Source organism: Primulina eburnea, chromosome 4, assembly GCF_022965805.1.
Source record: "Primulina eburnea isolate SZY01 chromosome 4, ASM2296580v1, whole genome shotgun sequence".
Classification (NCBI taxonomy): domain Eukaryota; kingdom Viridiplantae; phylum Streptophyta; class Magnoliopsida; order Lamiales; family Gesneriaceae; genus Primulina; species Primulina eburnea.
Window position 1 is genome coordinate 27,038,112 of NC_133104.1, and position 18,165 is coordinate 27,056,276.

Here is an 18,165-nt window from a genome sequence, read left to right on the forward strand (position 1 = left end):
CTATATTTTAGAAGGAAAAATTCGGTGGAAGCTTAGGGAGATTAAAGTCGCGGTTCTCGTCCGTTCTTCGCGATCGTCAACGGGTTTTTCGTTCGTTAAATATGCAAAGGAACGCCATATTCTCCTTTTACTCATCATCACACCATAATATTTATTTGAACATGTTTTCAAAGAAAACAAGGCACACAACTTGAATATTTTCGTACATGCATATTAGATGATTTGTTTACACTTGTGTTTTGATCTAAAAACATGATTATGGTGTTGTTAAAGGGGCTGCCATGTATTAGGATGTTAGGGGATGGTTTTACACAAGATTTAGGGTCCTAATAACACACCAAAAACGTTGCACAAACTGAAGAAAAGTTGCTGGAACCGTAAGAAAAGAGATAAGAAACGTGAGGTTGGGTTGGATTGTACAACTCAAGGAACTTGGGTTCTATGCATGGGGTCACGGGACTTTGGCCAGGGCTGGCTGGGGCTCGAGTATGGTCAGGGGTGAGGGCTTGGTAGAGTCCTAGGGGGCCTGTGCTCGCGCTAAGTTGGGTGGAGAAGAGTCCTCACGAGGAGGAACTCTTCACACGCAACAGCTCTTCGGAAAAAAAGGGGGCTCGCTGTTGGGGCTGGGGCAAACCAGGAGGGTCCTATAGGGTCTAAGGGTGGTGGGTAAGGGCTGGGCTAGAGGCTGGCACGGCTGGGTCGCTGCTGGCTTGAGGAAGAAGATGGAACCGTGAGAGGAACATGAAACACGCGCAGCTTCTGGTTATGATTTCAAGGGGTTCGATGCAGGGGTTTAAGGGGCTAGGATGGCCTGGGCTGGGTCTGGGCGTGGTCCAGGGAGGGTTATGTTCATGAGGGTTCGGTGGTTAAGGGCTGGAAGGATCCTAGAGTCACTAGTAATTATATGCGTGAGAGTCATCCAAAGTGCAGGTTCTGAAGTCAAGTTCCAAAAGTGTTTTGGTCGGGCCAAGCATGGTTTTTCTGGCTGGGCTTGCACAGTAGGGTCCCCAGATGGGTTGGCTAGGTTTTGGTTCAAGGTGGCTCGGGCGTGGCTCGGGTAAATTAAGAGATGGCTCGGTGTGTTCGTCGAAGGGTCAAAAACGAAATTAATAAAGCTAAATTTAAATCCATGGGTTCACGGGGGTGGCTCATGACTTGGAAGGGTAGAATAAATACTAAAAATGTTATGTTTAAAATTTGGTATCAAAATAATGAGTTTTGGATTTATTCAGGATTTAATCGCCGCACGAAACGCTAATTAACGAGTTAATTGAAACGCCTAGTTTTAAGCTTTATAAAATTATAAAAAACTAGGTTTAAGCTTTAAAAATTATTATAAGTCTAAGTTTTTAATTTGGGAATTTTATATTAAGGTTTGGTTTAATTCGGTATTAAAACGCATTAAAACTTCACATTTAAAGATTAATTTAAAAGTCATCGATTTAAGCCAAATAAAAATATGATAAAATTCATGTAGGCTTAAATAATTATTTGGGACATGTTAGAATCAATTAAGTTAAGAGAACGTCAAAAACGGAGAATTTTACGTCTAGGGGTAAAACGGTCATTTTACACCTAGAAATTAGTAAACGTCATGGCAGTGTCCTAAATGCTAATTTATGTGCTAATATGACTATTTTTAATGTTTATCGATGTTTATGGAATTTTATATGTTAAAAGGATTATTTTAATGTTTATGGATTTTTATGTTAAAATGTTTAGTTAAATGTTTATTTTAAACATTTATGATTTTAATATGATTATTTTAAATGTTAATGGTTATTTATATGTTAAAATGTTATTTTTAAAATGTATATGGATTTTATGATTTAATGTGAACAATTAAAAGAAATGTTGCATGCTTGGTTTAAAAAAAAAACGTTATATGCATGTTTAAATTTTATAAAGTGATGAGAATATGAAACATTGAAGGAAGTGAAGTAATTGTGACTAATACGATGATATGTGGGAAATTTCGTGAGGGTTATGGTCCCAGTGGGAGCCCGACAATCGTGTTTCCTTGGATACGGATATGTAGATGTATACGATGATATGTTAATACGTAAGGCCAAGGCCCAGTTGACGGGTGAGAGTGTCGCTGGTGTCCCCGCCGCCCAGTACTGTGGTTACATGTAGATGGATTCATCGCCCAACACGTAGACGTAGACGTAGATGAACACGAAAGTCACAATTAACGATCTGAATTCAACGAAAGTAAAAAAGAATACGTATATGTTGATGATAATATGAATATGAATATGTTGAGGATGATATGATTAAGTTTACGAAAATGTTATTGTTTAAAGTTTTATGCATCATGAAAATATTTACGAAAATAATTATGTTTATGCATCTTCATGAAAATGATATTTTAAGTACAAATATTTTCACTGTTATATGTTAACTGTATTACTTGTTATCAAGGATATGACGTGTTGAGTCTTTAGACTCACTAGGTGTTATTGATGCAGGTCATTATGATAATGATTTATGGAGGTCTTGATGGTTGATCTGACTGGACTGGAGGTGCACATAACCCGAGGACCGACGCTAGTTTTCCACACTAGTTATGATTTATGATTTTAAGTAATGTTAAAAATATTTTTACGTCTTTTATTTATGTTATGAGAGATTTTTGAGAGATTATAGTATGGGCTATATTTTTCAAATAATATTTTTAGGTTGGTAAAATGTTTGACGATTTTATGCTTTAAAATATTTTCCTTTGGATTTTTAAATGGCAGTTGGATGTTTATTTTTAAAATGATGTCAAAAATATTTTATGGTTCGGCCGATGCTAAGTGAGGTTAAAAAAAAAAAATTCTAGTACATTTTAAGAAAATGAGAAAGGGCAGACGTTTCAGGTCAACATGTGCTTCAAGTCAATTTATTTGTCCTGAGAGCTCAAAGCACATGTTGAGATGTGAAGAATTATGCTTGGCTTGCCGGGAGATACTTGTATTCATGGCAGAAAAGTATTTGTAGATATCAGACTTCATCGAATTAAAAACCTCTTTTAGATCAAAATGCTTGCAGTCGAGAGCAAGAATTGAGTTATCTAAATTGACAAGTCTGGTCAAAATATCTTTTTGGCAATCTTCTTCTTGTGTTCTTCTTCAAATGCAGTCTGATCAGAAAGTAATATTGCCTTGAAAGAGACCAGTTGAGAGGACGATGTTTTACCAGCAGATTTTGATGACTGAGGCTCATTTAGTTCAGTAGATATATCCTCAATAATTTTGTTAATATCATCAGTTGAGGCAGATGGTATATTTTTAGTACATTCCTTTGCATCCGGGGTCATAGATGTAAGACAATCTGTAGGTATGCATATAATGGTTACCTCGTCATTCTGTAAATCTTTGGGAAATGATATCAACGGTTCTTGGAGAACTTCTTCATGAAGATCAGCAACAGCAAGAGAATTTGGAGAAGAGGATTTCTCTTTGTAAGTTGTGGTGTTATCAAAGTCATATAAAAATTGTACGACCTCATCAACAGAGAGAGGTTGGACTTCAGAGAGGCTGCCATGAGTCTGTTGATTTGGTGTATCAATCTCAGAGATCGCGTGAGAAGCAGGCAGAGGGTCTGAAACATCGTGGGGGCAGAGTTGTTCAGCAATGGGAGCATCCTCGGGCATGAGTATTTCAGTTGGTGGGAGGGTTTTGTCCTCATTATTCATCAGAGCAGTTTCGACCAACACTTTTGGCAATGAAGGTTTAGTAAGCTCACTAGATGATGAAGATGGGTGGTGATTCTGAACTGTGGATTGGTCTTTGAGCGTCTGAGAGCTCAGCTCTTCATGTAATTTTAGTTTAGAGTCAATCTTACTCTGTTCTTCAACCGCTGGAAAATGAAGGTCCTGCCTCATTTGAGCAACAATCATAGAAAGCGAGAGAGAATCCATTTCAAGCTGGCAGATAACAGTTGAGTCATACTTTGCAGTAGGGCAAGTGAAAGTAAAATTGTTCTGTATCAATTGGATAAATGCTCGGAAAGCACTCTCTTTCATCTGAATTTCCAATAAATCTCGTCGACGCAGAGCGGTTGGAATATCCGATGTTTCTGTCCATTCCAAGATGGACCGTTCAAGCTTGGCAGCAGCTTTGATCATACCAGTTTGAATCAATGAGTCAAAGGTTGTGACGGTTCGAAATTGAACCCACTGATCAAACATCTACATTCTCTTCTGAACGGTCTCATTGACACGTTCACTGGTAATGACTATGGCGGTATGGACTTCATTAATCACCCAAAATAAGTTTCAAAAATTGCATTTTAGCCACTTAAGGTTTTGAAATTCTCTATTTTGGTCCTAAAAATTTCAAAAATTGCACCTTTTGCCCAATAAATTTCGAACTTAAATCATTTAGGCCCTATATTCTCTAAATTCATTGTTTAGATCCCTAAAAAAACAGAAATTATTGAAAAAAACCCTGATTTTCTAGAATTCGCAAAACAAACCCTGAACTTCTCAAACTTTGCAATTAAGTCCCTTAATTTTCAAACATTCCATATTCCAGCTTGGAACTTTCGGTCATCTCAATTTCAGTCCCTGGACTTCTTAAAATTATGCATTTAGACCCTAAATTCTTGAATTATGCAATAAGCAACCCTCATAATTTCAGTCCCGTCATTACTACTAAGCCTTAAAATTCTTATTTTGGTTCAAATCATACTTTTACATTCTTATAGTTCATATTTTATGCCCGATTTATAAAAGTTTAATGTCATTCCTGAAATCCAACTAAGGTAGTGTTTGCAACCTAGTTTGTATGGTCTAGAAAATTCGAACTATGTAACCTGAATGAATGAAATTTAGGTTTTTCTAAAATATGCAATCAATTATTTTCAATGCATTAAATGCGTAATCATGACATGAATAGGTGTTTTATTTCATGGTTTGTCAATATTTCAATTATTACAGCTTTTAGTAGTATTTCGCGCTCGAACAGAGAATGGAGACCGGGAAAGTTAAGGAAAAATATGTTTTATTAAATAATTATTTTAAATTATTTAATATATGGTGTATATAGGAGAGATTTTCGAAAATGGGCTTGTAGGGTATTTTTACTTGTCGGGTCATATTTTAAAACGGCACGCAAATCTAGCAAGTCTGGAGACTTTTTGAGGGTCCGAGCATTATTTTAAAAAACGTACCTAAATGAAATTTAAGGAATTTTTTTGGGCTTTATGGGAATATTTTATTGCATAATGGGCCTAAAATCCTTTTTGATCTCATTATTTTTAATTAAGGGCCCATTATACACTAATTAGTATATTTAACCTAACCTCCAAACCTAAATCTCCCTACCCTAGCAATTCGGCCACCCCCTCTTCATATTCCAACAGCATATTTTAAAAATTTCCTATCAAGCCTTCGAATTTTCTCAAGCTTCTTCAAAATATTTTTTCTCGTCCCTCTGGTGCACGTTCTACGTGACCGTATCGAGGTTTTCGAACGTAAACACACAAAAACACGCCCTATGCCTCATTTTTCTTATCCTTCACATCAATATATGTTTATTTGTATGTTTATGCATGACAAATATCATACCTATAAGCTTCCATTGGTTTATATGCATATTACACGAAAAATATGCATATTCTTGACATGAGGCTCTCGATTTCTTGCTTGTGTGTAAGGGGCTGCTAGGTCTCGGTGTAAGGGCTATGTTATATCATGTTGGAAGGCGTCTAGGAGTGAAGGTCGGGTTTGAGGATCGAAACATGCAAGGGCCGATGGGTTTGTTCTAGGGTTAATGCTATAATGCCCGGAATTTTCTACGTTATTAATTTGAAACGATTTGGTGATTAAATGATGTGATTATAGATGGAACAGATTAAACCGGGATATGCGGAAAGAAGATTTGAAATATGGGTGAGGATTGAGCCTCGCGCATATGCGCGTTCACGCCGGGCACATATGCGTGGTGTGGGCAGAGAACCTCGCGCATATGCGCGACATGGATTCGCGCATGTGCGCGAGGGTACTATAGAGTTGTGAAAAATGAACAAGGGCCTCGCGCATATGCGCCGAATGAGGGCGTGCATATGCGCGAGCTGCTGTGCATTCTACGCGCTGAGACATAGTGTCTCGCGCATATGCACCGAGTGATGTCGCGCATATGCGTGAGACGTGTTTTACAAAGGATGAGCCACTTGCCCCTTGCATACATTGTATATATAAATATATATATATATATATATATATATATATATATATATATATATATATATATATATATATATATATATAAACATACATACATAATAACAAGCGTTCCTTCATAAAGAAAAGAAGGGAGAAATGAAAACCGAGGCCAACTTCAAGTTCTTGATTTTAGATTTAGATTTGCAATAAATCCGTCCGTTAGATTTTGAATCCGACTTCGGTATTGTATTTCTATCGACGCAGGCTACAACTGGACGTAAGTTTTATTGAGTTTTGGTATCATTTGAAAATATGATGTTGTAGGAATTTGATATGATTCATATATAGTGTTCTGGATATGTTAAACATCGTAGAATCGAAGTCAGATTGAAAAACAGACTGATTATGGAATTGTTATGATTTTCTGATCATATTGATTTGAAATCGGACAGATTTGGATTATGAATGAATTACATATTGTATCGGATATGAGTTATGATTTGTAATTGATGTCTGTTGATTTGGTATTGACGGGGATACTGAGATTGTGTCGTTATGCCGTTGATTTGACTTAAATCCAGATTAATCAGATTTAGTGTTGAATTGAGAATAGAACATTGATATCATGATTCTCGATATGTCGTTTCAGATTTACAGAGACAGTCTTGAGTTCAGAACTGATATTGCTTCAGACCGAGACTACAAACGAAAGGTATAAGTCAATGTGATATTGGGAGATCGACTCAAGTAGGATATAATTGAGTTTCCCCAAATCACATACTTATTGTTGCTATATGCATTGATTTGATTTTATATGTTGTTCTATTGATTTATAGGAAGCATGTATTAGACGAGTATTAGACGAGTGATCTTGTGACAGAAGTGCCTGATAGTGGTTGGATCGCCACGGGCACATTGCACGATGTCACCAGATAGTGTATTGACGATAGTGCCACAGTCTGTGACGGATAGGTCAAGACACTAGATGTTTGTTTATATCGACGTGGATAGAATCAGAGTTTCTTCTATTACTGTTGGTCGATATAGGAATGCCAACGTCTGGAAACCGGGATCCCTAGACTAGGATTTAGTCTAGTCTGATTCGTGGAGTCACGAATATGATTGATAGTTTTATATTAATTATGTTTCAGACTTTGATATATATCTGATATCTGCTTCATGCTTTATATTGATTATATGATTGCATGTTCGTTGATTTATACTGGGATTATATTCTCACCGGAGTTATCCGGCTGTTTTCGTGTTTGTATGTGTGCATGACAATAGGTGGGACAGGATCAGGGTCGAGGAAATGACGAGAGATCATGATTAGAGTGGAGACCACAGACTTTGATGTTGCTGTAGATAGGGTTTAAACACTTGATAGCTAGTTATTGAACCTTAGTCTGTATTGAATGTATGCGGTACAGGACTTGTACCTCATTTTATACTGATATGTATACTAGTATGATTTCCATTACGTTCTGCATTAAAAAAAAAATTAGACCCTGATTATTATAATTGATTAAATTGTCCCAATGACGATTATGAACTTGATTAGCGTCCGGGTCCCCACAACAGGTGGTATCAGAGCCATAGATCCTTTAGATTGAGATAGGAGCTAGTGAGCGGGATAGATTGAGTTTTCTTTCCTGCTTTTGATTGCTAGCATGATTTACTGCTTTATAATGCATGTTTATCTGTTTATCTGACTTGATTTGAAAACATGTGTTATTGAGAATGAATCAGAGCCGATTCAAGATCAGCAGTAAGATGATCGGAGGAGGACTGAAACAGATTTGTTATATTTGGTTGCTAACCCTTGTGATAATCAGATATGCCTCCCCGAATAGTACCGGAACATGGCAGTACTTCGAATCCTCCAATGGATGTAACAACAACTCCAATGGAAACATTGTTAAAGAGATTCCAGTCATTTCATCCACCTACACTGAAGGGTACTGAGACATCAGTGGATTGTGAGAGTTGGCTAGACGCTATTGAGATGATGTTTGAGTCCTTGGACTATATTGATGAGAGGAGAGTGAAACTAATTGGACACCAGTTGCACGATATTGCAAAGAACTGGTGGATTACCACGAAGAAGGCATTAGAGCATCGAGGTACGACTATTACCTGGAATGTGTTTAGAACTAAATTTTATCAGAGATTCTTTCCAGTGTCGTACAGGAAGGACAAGGGGGCCGAGTTTGCTAATTTGAGACAGGGCCAGCTAAACATTGAGGAATATGTGGCCAAGTTCTCGACCTTGTTGTGGTTTGCTCCACATGTGGCTGAAAATGATGAGGCCGTTGCTGATCAGTTTATTAATGGCCTAAATCCTGAAATCTTTACCTTGGTGAATACTGGGAAGCCAAACAATTTCACTGATGCCTTGAACCGAGCTAAGGGAGCCGAAGCAAGTCTGATGAGACAGAGAGGAGCTTCGTTTGTGCCTCCAGCACCGAGACCAGAACAACCACCTCCTCGATTCGAGAGTGGCGGTGGTAGTGGAAAGAAAGACTTTCTGAAAGCTAGGGGAAAGCAGTTCAAGAAGTCTGGCAGCAGTTATTCCAGTTCTAGTGGCTCGAGACAGACTGGTCAGGGCCAGATTTATACAAGACCCTATTGCAGCACCTGTGGAGGGAAGCATTCCACAGAGCAATGCCGAGGAGTGTTTGGCAGCTGTCGTATTTGTAGACAGCAGGGACATTTTTCCCGAGCATGTCCACAGAGAGGTGCCAGGGATCCCAGGCAGTAGAGTCATCTGGATTAGTGGCTCAGACAGGGAGACGACCATGTGCTGTTCATTCTTTCCAGCCAGCACCGTCTACTCAGTCACAGCAGAGGCCAGGAGAAAGCCAGACAGTGAGCCAGCCTCCAAGACAGCAGGCCAGAGTGTTCGCTTTGACTGAGGAGCAGGCACAGGATGCACCTGATGATGTTGTTGTAGGTAAATGCTTTATTTCTGGTTATCCTGCATATGTGTTGATAGATACTGGTGCATCACATACATTTATATCTGAGCGATATGCATTGATGCGGCATTGTCTTTCTCTTCTCCGTTGGGGACGGGTTTAATATCAGTGAAATATGTTAGATCGTGTATACTGCAGTATGATGGGCATGAAATTTAGTTAGACTGTATTGTGCTTTGGATATCTGACTTTGATTGTATTATCGGTATCGATATGTTGACCAAGTACAGGGCTACAGTTGATTGTTTCCACAAGATTGTAAGATTCAGACCTGAGATGGCTGATGAGTGGAAATTTTATGGTAAGGGTTCTCGAGCCAGAATTCCTTTGATATCTGCTATGAATATGACTTGATTATTGCAGAAAGGAGCGGATGGATTCCTTGTCTATTCAGTTGATTTACTGAAATCGAGTCCATCATTGGCGGACTTGCCAGTGGTGTGTGAGTTTGTTGATGTCTTTCCAGATGAGATTCCTGGTTTGCCTTCGATTCGAGAGATAGACTTCAGCATTGAGTTGATGCCAGGTACAGTTCCGATATCTAGTGCTCCATACTGAATAGCACCAATTGAGTTGAAAGAGTTGAAAGAACAGTTGGAGGATTTACTGGCCAAGGGGTATATCAGACTGAGTGTGTCTCCTTGGGGTGCTCCAGTACTGTTTGTGAGAAAGAAAGATGGTTCGATGAGGCTTTGTATCGACTACCGGCAACTGAACAAAGAAACGGTAAAGAATAAATATTTGTTGCCTCGCATTGATGATCTGTTTGGTCGGTTGCAGGGTTCTTCAGTGTATTCCAAGATCGATCTGAGATCTGGATACCATCAACTAAGAGTCAATGATTCTGTTATCTCAAAGACAGCCTTGAGAACCAGGTACGAACACTATGAATTTATTGTCATGCTGTTTGGTTTGACGAATGCACCGGCTGTATTCATGGGTTTGATGAACCGTATCTTTCAAAGATATCTTGATGAGTTTGTAATCATATTCATTGATGACATTCTGATTTATTCCAAGAATATGATTGAGCATGCAGAACATCTGAGAACTGTGTTGAAAATATTGAGGGATGAGAAATTGTATGCCAAACTGTCAAAATGCGAGTTTTGGTTGAGAGAGGTGGTATTTCTGGGGCATATTATATCTGGAGACGGTATTGTTGTTGATCCAGTAAAGTTGAGGCCGTGATTTCTTGGCCAAGACCGACATCAGTACCCGAGATTCGTAGTTTTATGGGTTTGGCAGGATATTACCGTCGATTTATTAAAGATTTTTCAAGTATTGCCAAGCCTATTACTCAGTTGACTCAGAAGAATGCTCCGTTTATTTGGTCAGAAGACTGTGAGTCCAGTTTTCTGGAATTGAATAAGAGATTAATCAGTGCTCCAGTGTTGACTATCTCATCAGGTACTGGTGATTTTGTGGTTTACTGTGATGCATCTCACCGAGAATTGGGTTGTGTACTAATGCAGCGAGGGCATGTCATTGCCTATGCCTCGAGACAGCTAAAGCCACATGAATCTCGTTATCCAATTCATGATCTTGAATTGGCAGCCATAGTCTTTGCGTTAAAGATATGGCGACACTACCTGTACAGTGAGAAATCGAAATCTATTCTGATCACAAAAGCCTGAAGTATCTGTTTTCACAGTCCGAGCTGAATATGAAGCAATGCAGATGGCTTGATTTATTGAAGGATTTCGATTGTGAAATCAAATATTATCCAGGGAAATCCAATGCATCAGCAGATGCACTGAGTCAAAAGGTATGTTCTTTATCCTTATCGACGATTGGTGTTTCCAATTTAGTAGAAGATTGTTGTTTGTCTGGATTAGCCTTTGAAATAGATCGCCAGCCTCTGAGATTATATGCTATTCGAGTTGAACCAGACTTGATATTGCGAATCAAAGAGGCACAGAAAGTTGATCAGAATGTACAGAATTCGATTGCTATGGTGAGAGCTGGACATCAATCGAAATATAAGGTCTGTGACCGTGTTTTGTATGTGAATAATCGCATTGTTGTGCCGAATGTTCCAGATTTGAGACAGCGGATACTAGCTGAAGCGCACAGCAGTCGTTTTAGCATTCATCTTGGTGGCCGAAAAATGTATAATGATTTGAAGGCACAATATTGGTGGAAACAGATGAAATCTGATGTTACAGAATTTGTAGCCAAGTGTCTGAATTGCCAACAGGTGAAAGCTGAAAGAAAGAAACCAGGAGGATTGTTACAGAGTTTTTCGATTCCTGAATGGAAATGAGATCACATTTCCATGGATTTTGTGACGCAGTTACCACATTCCTTCAGAGGTTGCGATGTGATTTGGGTTGTGATTGACAGATTGACCAAATCTGCATGTTTTATTCCATACAAAATGACGTACTGATATGATCAGATGGCCGATATTTATATCAGAGAGGTAGTCAGATTGCACGGAGTGCCGAAGTCGATTCTTTCAGACCGTGATCCTCGGTTTACTTCGCACTTCTGGCAGAGTTTGCAGCAGGCTCTCGGTACGAAGTTACATCTGAGTACCGCATATCATCCCCAGACTGACGGACAGTCAGAACGGACAATTCAGACATTGGAGGATATGCTGAGAGCTGTAGTTCTTGACTTTAGCACTAATTGGCAGGATGCCTTGCCACTTTGTGAGTTTTCATACAAAAACAGCTATCAGACGAGTATTGAGATGGCTCCATTCGAAGCGTTGTACTGAAAGAAATGCACATCCTCTTTATATTGGGATGATATCTCTGAGGTTCCTGAGATTTGACCTGATATGATCAGAGATATGACTGAAAAAGTGAAGCTGATTCAGAAGAAAATGAAGGCGTCTCAGGACCGACAGGCCAAATATGCCAACATCAGACGACGACCGTTGGTATTTGAGACTGGAGATCGGGTATTCTTGAAGATTTCACCTTTCCGAGGAGTTGTCAGATTTGATAAGAAAGGAAAGTTGTCTTCACGATACGTTGGTCCATATGAGATTCTCGAGAAGATAGGAGATCGTGCCTATCGACTCGCCTTGCCGCCTTCATTATCAGGAATACATGATGTCTTTCATGTATCTATGCTGCGGAAATATCTCCTTGATGATTATCATATTATTCAGCCAGACGAGACCAAGCTGGAAGAGACATTGAGTTATGTCGAGAATCCGATTCGGATTATCGATCGTAAAGAAAAACAGCTCAGAACAAAAACAATTCCGCTTGTGAAAGTTCAATGGACTCGTCATGGCATTGAAGAAGCCACCTGGGAGACTGAATCAGACATGAGACATGAATTCATAGCATTGTTTCACTGATGTATGTTTTTATTCAGTTTCTATTACATTCCTTCTTATTGATATGATTAATTGCCTGTGATTTCGGGGACGAAATCATATCTTAGAGGGGAGAAATGTAATGCCCGTAATTTGCTACGTTATTAATCTGAAAAGATTTGTTGATTAAGTGATGTGATTATAGATGGAACAGATTAAACCGGGATAGGCGGAAATAAGATTTGAAATATGTGTGAGGATTGAGCCTCATGCATATGCACGTTCACGTCGGGCGCATATGCGCGGAGTGGGCAGAGAACCTCGCGCAAATGCGCGACACAGATTCGCGCATGTGCGCGATGGTACCCAAGAGTTGTGAAAAATGAACAAGGGCCTCGCGCATATGCGGCGAATGAGGGCGCATATGCACGAGCTGCTGTGCATTCTACGCGCTGAGGCATAGTGTCTCGCGCATATGCGCCAAGTGATGTCGCGCATATGCGCGAGACGTGTTTTACAAAGGATGAGCCACTTGCCCCTTGCATGCATTGTACATATATATACATAATAACAAGCGTTCCTTCAGAAGGAAAAGAAGGGAGAAATGAAAACCGAGGCCAACTTCAAGTTCTTGATTTAGATTTTGATTTGCGATAAATCCGTCCGTTAGATTTTGAATCCGACTTCGGTATTGTATTTCTATCGACGCAGGCTACAACTGGACGTAAGTTTATTGAGTTTTGGTGTTGATAGGTGTGGTTTTTACGCGCTTTATCGCATTAGTTTTAGTTGCGTTTGCATTGTGCATGCATACATTTCATTTACATTTTGTTCATTTTAGAGTAATAATTTGCATATTATCATGTCTCACAGTTGGGTGATGAATTTGCAGGAAAATGGCCGGAAAAACGGAACTCGGAGCCAAGTGTTAAGCCAATAAGTTTTTGTACAGAAAGGTTCGCGCCCGAGCGGTAATTTTCTACCGCCCGGGCGCGAGAAGCGAGTTGCCGAAGGTATTCGACAGAAAGTGTGGCGCTCGGGCGGTGAAATTCTACCGCCCGGGCGCGAGGAATGATCTACAAGGAAGAAATCACAGAAGATTCGGCGCTCGAGCGGTAGTTTTCTACCGCCCGAGCGCGAGTGCCGCACATCCCAAGCAAAGCTACAGAAGGTGTGGCGCTCGAGCGGTACTTTTCTACCGCCCGAGCGCCACCTAATTTTGGCAAGATTTCTTGTCCGATCTTTTACCTTCTTTTGGAGGAGGAAGATATGGAAGGAGGGGAGGCACGAATTAGGGGTCATTCAGACTTCATTCTTCTGCCGTCAAGAGTTTTGGAGAGAACTTTGCGCTTGGATTGAAGATTCGTGATTTTCTGGGCATCGTTCTTCGCTGATTTCGTCTCGCCTATTATTTCTAATCTAGTTTCTTTCATTTTAAACGTTGTTGCATTTATTTTTACTATGAATTCTAGCAGCTAAACCTTTATTATTTGTTGGGATTAAAGGGGATCTTACCCCGAACGTTGATTTGAATTAATTTATATTTCGATTGTGCATTATTCTTGATTATACTACTGTTTTATCGTGTTGTTACAGCGTAGCTAACTTTGACAATGTTTTTATATTGCAAGTGAGTTCGAGAGAATAACTTGTGATAGAAACGAGTAGTATAATTCGCGGATCTACCATTTACATAGATATATGAAATTGGATACGTGCCGATAGTCATAGTCCTTAGGGTCGAAAACTAGGGGATTTCATAGATCGAAATGCGATTCACTCTTGATAAATAATTAAAGACATTTAATTACTTCATTGAGTAGAATTAGTTTGGCATAGCTCGAGAGAGAGTGTTCAATAGATTAGGAAATCCTGTCGGAAGCGTAGATCACGATCGAACGAATTAATTAATTAACGAGGGGTAGGTGAGCCGAGATTCCCAACAAATCCATTTATCATTGAATTTTTACTCAACATTTTACACTTTACATTTCATTACTTGATTTTGAAGCTTTTTATTTGCACGTTTATTTAATGTTAGTAGTAATAAACAATCAAATCAATTTTCGTTGCTAAATGTTTAATAACTGAAAATAATAATTGTTAAACACAGTCTTCAGTGGAACGATACTCGTACTCTTGTACACTATATTGTCACTTGACATCGTGCACTTGCGATTAATTTTGAGCATACAAAATCATATTTTTATTGGGGGTTTTACTGTGCAAGTTTTGCTCGATCAAGTTTTTGGCGCCGTTGCCGGGGACTGTTAATCTACAATTTTATTTTTAGTTATTTCCTTTAGTATTATTTTATTTCTCTTGAGATAACACTTCATATGTTTTTACAGATATCTCTTCCAGTGCAGGCCAAAGTCACTTGACGTGGAGCTTGAGTTTGATCCTGAAATTGAAAGAACTTTCCGAAGGCGGAGACAACAACAAAGACTTAAAGAACTGATGGAAAGACACGAGCAAGAACGTGGAGAGGAACAGCGTGACAATAGACAAGTTGAGATACCACGCCGCATACCGATGCTGGAGTATGCCCAGCCTTCTTTGGAGGGTGCACACCCTAGCATTGTGAGGCCTATCGTGCGGGCAAATCACTTCGAAATCAAGCCAGCCATAATCCAGATGGTTCAGAACAAGGTCCAATTTGGAGGAACTGCAATGGATGACCCAAACACGCACATCGCGGATTTTCTTGAAATTTGCGATACTTTTAAATTCAATGGAGTTTCTGATGATGTTGTTAGGTTGCATTTATTTCCTTTCTCCTTACGTGATAAAGCTAAAGCGTGGTTAAATTGTTTGCCTGTAGGTTCGATCGCTACATGGGACGACATGGCGAAAGCTTTTCTCATCAAATACTTCCCTCCCTCCAAGACCATGAAGCTGCGGGCAGACATTACAACATTTGCTCAATTTGATCAGGAATCTCTATATGAGGCATGGGAATGCTTCAAGGATCTACTACGAAGATGCCCACATCACGAGTTACCACTTGGGTTAGTCGTTCAAACATTTTATTATGGTTTGCTTACTCCTAACCGTACTATGATAGATGCGGCTGCTTGTGGAAACCTGTTGAGAAAGACCGCGGAGGAAGGATATGAATTGTTAGAAGAGATGGCTGCTAGCAGCTATCATCCTCAATCTGAAAGAAACAACCAGCGGAAGAGTGCAGGAGTGCACCAGGTAACTGATTTTTCTGCTATTACTGCACAACTTGATGCTTTAAACAGGAAAATAGATGGCTTGAATGTGGGTGGCACGGCGATGCGTCTTCAAGAGATATTATGTGAAAAGTGTGGAGGGGAACACTATGCGAAGGACTGTCAAGATGACAATCCATTCTATGTGCAAAATGAGGCACCAGTGAACCAAGTGGGAGTCCAAAACCGCCCAAGGCATGACCCTTATTCGAACACATACAATCCTGGGTGGAGGCAACATCCCAACTTCTCATGGGGCGGTCAAAACAGTCAGAATAGACCGAAGGGAGGACAAAAATATGGAAAACAACCGATGTACAGATCCGATCCTCCTAGAGAAGAAAAGTCCAACTTGGAGCAAATGATGTCTAAGTTTATTTCATCCACTGAAACTAGACTTCAAAATCAGGATGCGTCGATAAAGGGGCTTGAAAATCAGATTGGTCAGTTAGCGAAGATGATAGCAAGTAGAGAGCCAGACACCTTGCCAAGTAACACAGAGACTAATCCAAAAGAGCAAGTGAAGGCCATCGAGTTGAAGAGTGGGAAAGTTTTGGAGTCAAGGGAAAAAGAGAAAACTCAAACCGTAGATGAGCAAACTACGACATCTAAAGGTAAGTCTTCTAACTCTACACGAGCACCCACTACACAACCTAAAATTGTTACTCCTCCACCTTTCCCTGCAGCATTGAAAAAAGCTAAACTAGATGCACAATTCGATAAGTTTCTTGAGGTGTTTAAAAAATTACATATCAATATTCCCTTCGCCGATGCTTTAATGCAAATGCCTAATTATGCTAAATTTTTAAAAGATATTTTAGCCAATAAGAGGAAGTTGGAGGATCACATGAAAGTGAACTTAACTGAAAATTGCTCCGCTTTGGTGCAAAACAAAATCCCACCGAAACTCAAAGACCCAGGGAGTTTTTCTATTCCTTGCATGATTGGTGATATTGTTTTTCATAAAGCGTTATGTGATCTTGGTGCAAGTATTAATCTTATGCCATTGTCTGTGTTTAGGAAACTCGGGTTGGGAGAGCCTAAGCCGACGAGGATGTCCTTGCAACTGGCTGACAGATCTGTCAAGTACCCCCGCGGAGTGATTGAGGATGTGCTAGTGAAAGATGACAAATTCATTTTCCCTGCGGATTTCGTGGTTCTCGACATGGAGGAGGATACAGAGATGCCTCTAATTTTGGGGAGACCGTTCCTTGCAACTGGCAAGGCACTGATTGATGTGCAAGAAGGGAAGTTGAGATTGAGAGTGGGCGAGGAAGAGATTACTTTTGATGTTTTTAATGCACTTAAGCACACACTGCATTCTGATAGTTGTTTTAGAATTGATGCTTTTGACTCTCTTGTGTCTCACTATGTGCAGGATGCTCTTAGGGACCCTTTGGAGGTCACTATCACTACTGAATTGGGAGAAGAGGAATTGGATGAAGAAAAAGCTGAAATAGTAGCATACTTCAATGACAACCATCCATGGAGAAGGCCGATGAGGATGAAACTGGAAGATCTAGGAGAGCGCAGAGATTTGATCCCTCCAAAGTCGAGCATCGAGGAGCCACCGACGCTTGAACTCAAACCCTTACCTCCGCACTTAAAGTACGTATTCCTAGGTTATAATAACACGTTGCCTGTCATTATTTCTGCTGCTTTGACAGATGCTATGGAGGACAAATTGTTGCAAGTTCTCAAAGAGCACAAAAGGGCATTCACTTGGAAGGTGGCAGACATCAAGGGAATCAGTCCATCGATATGCATGCATAAAATCTTGATGGAAGAAAAGTACTCACCTCTCGTGCAACCTCAAAGACGACTAAATCCAAAGATGCAAGAGGTAGTGAAAGCGGAAACTATTAAGCTTCTCGATTCAGGTATTATCTACCCTATTTCCGATAGTGCTTGGGTAAGTCCGGTTCAATGTGTGCCTAAGAAAGATGGGATTACGGTGATCACCAATGAAAAGAATGAACTTATTCCCACGAGAACTGTTACGGGGTGGAGAGTGTGTATTGACTATAGGAAGTTGAATGATGCCACCCGTAAGGACCATTTTCCCCTTCCCTTTATTGATCAAATGTTGGAGAGATTAGCGGGGCATGAATTTTATTGTTTTCTAGATGGGTATTCAGGGTATAATCAAATCACAATTGCACCTGAGGACCAAGAGAAAACCACTTTCACTTGTCCTTATGGCACGTTTGCTTTTCGCCGAATGCCTTTTGGTCTTTGTAATGCACCTGCTACATTTCAGCGCTGTATGACTGCTATATTCCATGATATGATTGAAACCTTTCTTGAAATATTTATGGATGATTTTTCTATCTTTGGTGCAACGTTTGATGAGTGCTTGCAGAATTTGAGATCCGTGTTGAGAAGATGCGAGGAGACGAACTTGGTGCTCAATTGGGAAAAGTGCCATTTCATGGTACAAGAGGGAATTATTTTAGGGCACAAGGTTTCGGAGCAAGGAATTGAGGTGGACAAGACGAAAATTGAAGTAATAAAGAACCTACCACCACCAGCCTCAGT

General features: G+C 39.9%; 1 non-coding gene across 1 annotated transcript; it reads right to left on the reverse strand.

Moving 5' to 3' along the window:
* Positions 1-15,305: 15,305 nt before the first annotated feature.
* On the reverse strand, positions 15,306-15,411 carry LOC140831242 (small nucleolar RNA R71). The gene has a single exon (XR_012117819.1). It is a non-coding gene; the product is annotated as a small nucleolar RNA R71 (small nucleolar RNA).
* Positions 15,412-18,165: the final 2,754 nt, after the last annotated feature.